Raw genomic sequence first — 6,000 nt, forward strand, 5'->3', positions numbered from 1 at the left:
TTTGGACCCCTCTCTTCCTACCAGTTTGCCTTGTCCAGCATCTATGAAAGGGTATGTGCCCAGTCTTGGTGTAGCTTGTTATGCTGTATTTGGTTTACACCCCTCTGGAGCCTGCTCTTTTCTAAAGAGAAACAGAGAAGTAGATCTTAGGAGATGAAAGGTGCTTGGGAGGGTTTGTAAAAGGTAGAGGGAAAAAAAAACTGTTGTCGGGATATAATATACAAAAGAAGAAAAAGTAATTAAATGTCTAAGTTCAGATATGACACAAATTAATCTAAACAAGTTTCTAGAAAATTTAAACAGAGTTATTCATTTGTGTTTAAAAAAATAAATTTTATATACATATTCATTTCTCTACTTATGAAACCTTCCCAAGTGCATTTATGATAGTCATTGATATTCATCAGAATTATATTAATTCATTTAATTGAATTTTAACAGTAATTAGTAAAATTGGCATGAATTTTTGTTATCCTTGCTTTCAAATAAAGATAGCTATAAAATATGAAGTTTAAGACATCGAAACTAAGGAAATGTTGCTAAAACAGTTTTAGTGAAACTTGAAGTGTTTGAGCATGACCTATTCTAAACATTAATAATACCCTCTATAAATAAGTTTTATATAACTGCCCTAGCATTACTACTACTGAAAGTAACTTATTTAATCCATCTAAGCAATAAAAGGCTATAATGAAAATAACTTCTTCTATTCAAATATAGATTTTTCTTTTGCACCGTTTACAGTATCTTGAAATAAAAATGTCTGAGTTCACAGCAATGAACAATTCACTTCCTCTTTGACAGTGGTCATTGTCTGTACTGTTCACACTTGGCCTTTGCAGGGCTGCTCTGTAATAGCACTTCCAGGCTCAGATGTCCATTTGGGGAATCATCTGCAGGTGATTCCATTGCCTGGTGTTATTCGCAGAATGTTTTCTACTACAGAGGATATTCTGGAATTAGCTCTTCAACGCTGTTTGCTGAGTTTTAATAGTCACACCATATCTTGAAAAGTCACCAGCCAGTATAACTACTGATAGTATGTGGTAAGAAATTTGATTTTGGTGAGAAGCTTGTTAGGGGGAAAAAAAGACAAACCAATCAAATCCAAGCAAATCTAAAAGCAGAAAATATCATCCTTGAAAGAGTTTCATGTCTTTGCCCACAGAGAGAACATGAAAACAGTTAGTGACAGACAGAGTAAGCATAAGCTAAGAGCATGAGGAGATAGGATACCTAACATGGGGTTCCCTTGAGAGAGAGACAGAAAGACAGAAAGAGACCGAGATAGAGAGAGACAGAGACAGGGAGAGAGACAGACAGACAGCCAGAGAGAGAGAGAGAGAGAGAGAGAGAGAGAGAGAGAGAGAGAGAGAGAGAGAGAGAGAGATTGATTCTTCATGAAACAAGTCATGAAGCTTTATGTTTATATGTTTAGAGCTGCAAAATTCAGACCTGGTTAAAATGATAATGTAATTTATACTTGATATTCAAAAACAAAGTAATAGGAGAAAAGGTAGATGAGGTATTATGAAAGCAAGTTGTCTCTTACTCTAATTCCATGTCTAATTCATATACCAGGATTATTTGATAAACTGCATCAGCCAGACATTGAAAGCAAAGAGAGATGCTCAAAACCTTGAGTCAATAATGATTCTGGTATAGGCTTTGCATCCTTGTTTCCTAGGACTGACTAAGCTTAGGAGCAAAGTTCACCAGTCATTCCCACTCACACATTCCCATAGGCAACAGGTTATGGACAGTAGAATATGCCCTTGCTTTATGGTATTATTTTTATAGTCTACCTAAATTTCTAGAAATGATTTTAGAATAATCCTATGTTTGGATTGATGTGATATGCATATAGAATCACACTTACTTATACTTTAAGATAAAAATATAAATTGTTTCTTTATAACTTTATTTAAGTAATAAAATTTAGATGCATGTGATGCCACACGTATCTCTAACTTGTCTATGTCTTTCTACTGTCTTGACATGGATTCTATGCTCTCTGTCTTCACCTCTGTCTCTCACATTCTAAATATTGTTCTTCAGTCAAATACATTTAATTGTAATGTATTTGTTATAATTTTCTTTTTGTTCATTTGCTATACCTTAGAAATTCTATAACTGCAAAATTGAGATGACAGCATGAAGCAAGAATATGGTAGCCAGGTTTATAATTTACTTTACAAAAATTAATCTTTCATCAACATATATACAGCTATTATATTGAATATCCTTATTGCTGAATTAGTATTTTAGGTATCCTTTGATGTGCTTGTCTGTTGATTTTTCCTGATTCATTTTGTACAACCAGATAATGATGTACTGATAACAAACATTCTTAGCTTTTTTTTTCCACTAAGAAATTTAATTTGTCCCTTTATTTTCAAACCAGTTTTTTGAAGAATTTAGTATTCTCCTATACCTATTTTCTTTCAACAGTTGTAAGTGTATATATCCTTTCTGCTCTTTGTTTAAGCTTCTCCAGCCTTTGATGACTGACCATAAAATGACATTTTTCCTTTACTTTTTAAGACCCCTTTCTTGCTCCAGAAATTTAATTTTATGGTATTTCATTAATATTTATTATGATTTTTCATGTAGACTTCATTTACCTTTTCAAGCATATAGATTGCTATTTTTATGAATAAAATGTTAAAATTTTAAATATAGGAAATTTTTACAATTTTTATTTTGGAATGATCTTAGTTTATGTTTCTATTCTATTACTTCCAATTAGAATTCAGATCATATAAATGTTTGCTTTTGGCTTTATTGAATTCAACATGATTCTCTATCTTGGTCTAGTTTCACAGAAAATTTAAACTTTCTTTGGCATATATCCTACAATTCTGCCATCTCTAACATCTTTTAATTTCTAACTGAGTCCTTAATTTCACCTTCACAACTTCACACAATGGCCTCCTTGGGTCAATATACAGAGACATACATGACATTTGCCTGGCTTTAGTGTTTTCTTAGCTTTGGAGAGATATTGTCCAACTACATTCTTCTATCCTTGACTCTAAAGCTAGATGACTTGGGTGAAGTTTTGTAGTTATTTTGCATGGTGTGGCTGGAACTTGCTCCAACTCATTTTCAATTACATTTTCGCTAATTTTCCATTGTTGATGGATTCCTTTAATGATTAACCTTTCGTTTAATTTCTCTTCACAAACTATGGAATCTTATCTGCATGGGGTTTTTGTCCCGTGCAACCGTCTCGCCTGCAAGAACGACGTGGCAAACGAAATAGGATTCTTCTGCGGTAAACTTTAATGCTCTCGAGAGCCAGCACTTGCCACACGTGACGAAGAAGACGCAGAACATGAAGAAGACAAGGTAGACGAAGAAGAAGAAGAAGAAGAACCCGAACTATCTAGCCTGTCCCCTTATAAAGGGATCAGTCCTTGCCTTGGACGTGGAGCCCCCTGATTGGTTGAAACTCATCAGGCCCTATAACACCATGGGAGAGGCAGAGCTCAAGGAGTGGAAAGTTACCCAGCATGTGCGCACATGACTTGTTTACTGCTAACTCCAGCCGGATGTCAGCGCCATCTTGTAATGGAGAATGTGCAGGCGGCGCCCCACAGGATTTGACCTAGGTTTACAACTTCCTTTTACCATTTTGAATCAGGCTTCTATTAATGTTTGTATCACCTTGAGCACTGGAATTAACTCCATAACATTTCCTGATTCTTCTTTTCTTTTTAATTGTACATTTCATATTTTCCTTTGTGCAGTTTGACCCTTTTCATTATGTATCTTCATAGAAGTGATTCCCAATAACCCAAGTTTATAGTCAATACTAGGCTCTTGAAATATTATCTGCCAATACTATTAATTTAAATTTCTCTACTTTAGCTTTTGTCAGATTCTTTTTCTTGGACAAAGACAAAAAGCAGCTACATTCTTGTCCTATCACAAAATCAGTCTCTAGGTTACTTACTATTCTTCTTAACCTCAGAAACACTAAAGTAAAAAACATTTCATTGCTGGGATAGTAGATGCTGATCAGGTGGTGCTGAAGAATCAGTTATGATAAAGAAGAGACCAGCATCATTGAGGTGAAGTACTCTGGGAAGTTTTCCTCAAGTTGTACCCCCTACTAGCAGTTGTACTTGGGAGTGTCACTGAGTTGGTATTAATTTTAAGGCATAAAAGGGTCATGACTAAGATGGTCTCTCATTGCCTCATCTTCTGAGAGAATGAAGACCATTCTAAGCAAACAGACTTTCAACATTCCAAAAAATATCGACATCACTCTGAAAGTGTATGCAGTCATTGTGAGGGGCATTAGGGGAACTATGTGGAGGGACTTAAATGACAACAATGTAGAGCTGAGTCTTCTTGGAAAGAAAAAAAAAAGGCAATGTGTTGACTAATGGTGGGGTAACAGAAAGGAACTGGCCACTGTCAGAATCATCTGCAGTCATGTTCAGAACATGATCAAGAGTGTAACACTAGGCTTCAATTACAAGATGAGGTCTGTGTATGCTTACTTCACTATCAACATTGGTATTCAGAAGACTGGGTCATTAAAGAACTTCCTTTATCATGTTGACTTAAAGCCATTTTAGATATGAATATCTTAAATACTTTTGTGAAACTGCTTAAGGATTTTTTTGTGTTGTTTTGTTTTTATTCTTCTGGTTGTTCTTATGATGCTCTATCTCATGTCTGTATTGTTTCCCTACACCTAACCTATCCTGTACCTAAGAACTACTCAGGTTGAGATCAGTTACTTCTTTGTCAGTGTCCAATGGTCAGTTCATCATGTGAGTTTGTTAACTGGGCAACACAGTACAAAGCTGTAGAAGCAAGACAGTTTAGCTCTCTTCTACATATTTGTTCTATAATATGCCTAACTGTAAATTGATTTTTAAATTAAAATTAAATTTACCACATAAGAATGGTCTATAATTTAAACAATTTAGTACCCACTTTATATATTTAAGCACATATTTTCAAGTAATGTTGAAAATAAACTTAATTTATACAAAATGTCTATCACCATGTCTAAGAAGCTAATTATTTGAATGATATGACAATATTAGTTGATTTCATGATTGTATGTACTGTCTTTAGATGTACAATTTCCCCTAATTTTCCAAGAAAGCAGCCTGCTGATATTTTTCATTCCATCTAGGCAAAGAAGATCTCATTATTGAGACCACCTACAGATGGCATAATTGAAAATTTAAATCTGAGCATAATCACGTAATTATTTTGATCTTTTTATGCAAATCTCTGGATAATCATGGACATTATGCTTAGTAAAAGCTTAGGTACTTCCTATTTAGCCCCAATTTTTTTTCCATTTGTAAATGGCCTAAATAAAAGCAAAAAGTCAAATGTGTGCTTATCTTCTCTCATTGTTAAGAACTATACTTCAAATTTTCTATGACGTGTAAATTATTTTATTTTAGACAAACAAAGTAGTTATAGTATCAAGTAGTATTTTGCTTAGAAAAATTAGGTTTATAGACATCTCTCTTTTTAAAATCTAAGTATCTTGTTTTTTCACATTTTCCTGTATATTTCCAGTGATTTATTCATATGAAAGTAATCATTTTTTATCCCTGAAGGATGAAAGATTATTTCTATACAGGAATTTAATACTAAAATAGAATTACACTTGAATTAAGATATTTTTATGTGCTGTTATAGCAAACTTTCTTTTCAATGAAATCACAATATATAAGAATATTGTCTTTCAACTTTTAAAAATATTAACAATTATTTTGAAATATATTTGTAAAACTTTAGAACTTCAATTTGTAAGTTAATGGTAAATAAACCCAACCTTTATTTAATTTTGTTAAATTTATGTTTTGTTATAATATAATTGATGAAGAACCACAGAGTAAATTTATGAATTCAATTATGTTTTAGTAAACCTCAGTACCATTTCTTATAGATCCTATAGACTCCGATAGACTCTATAGAATCATTCTGATACAACCAATGGATTTTTATAACCTTCAATAT

This window comes from Micromys minutus (assembly GCF_963924665.1).
Source record: "Micromys minutus genome assembly, chromosome: 6".
NCBI lineage: Eukaryota > Metazoa > Chordata > Mammalia > Rodentia > Muridae > Micromys > Micromys minutus.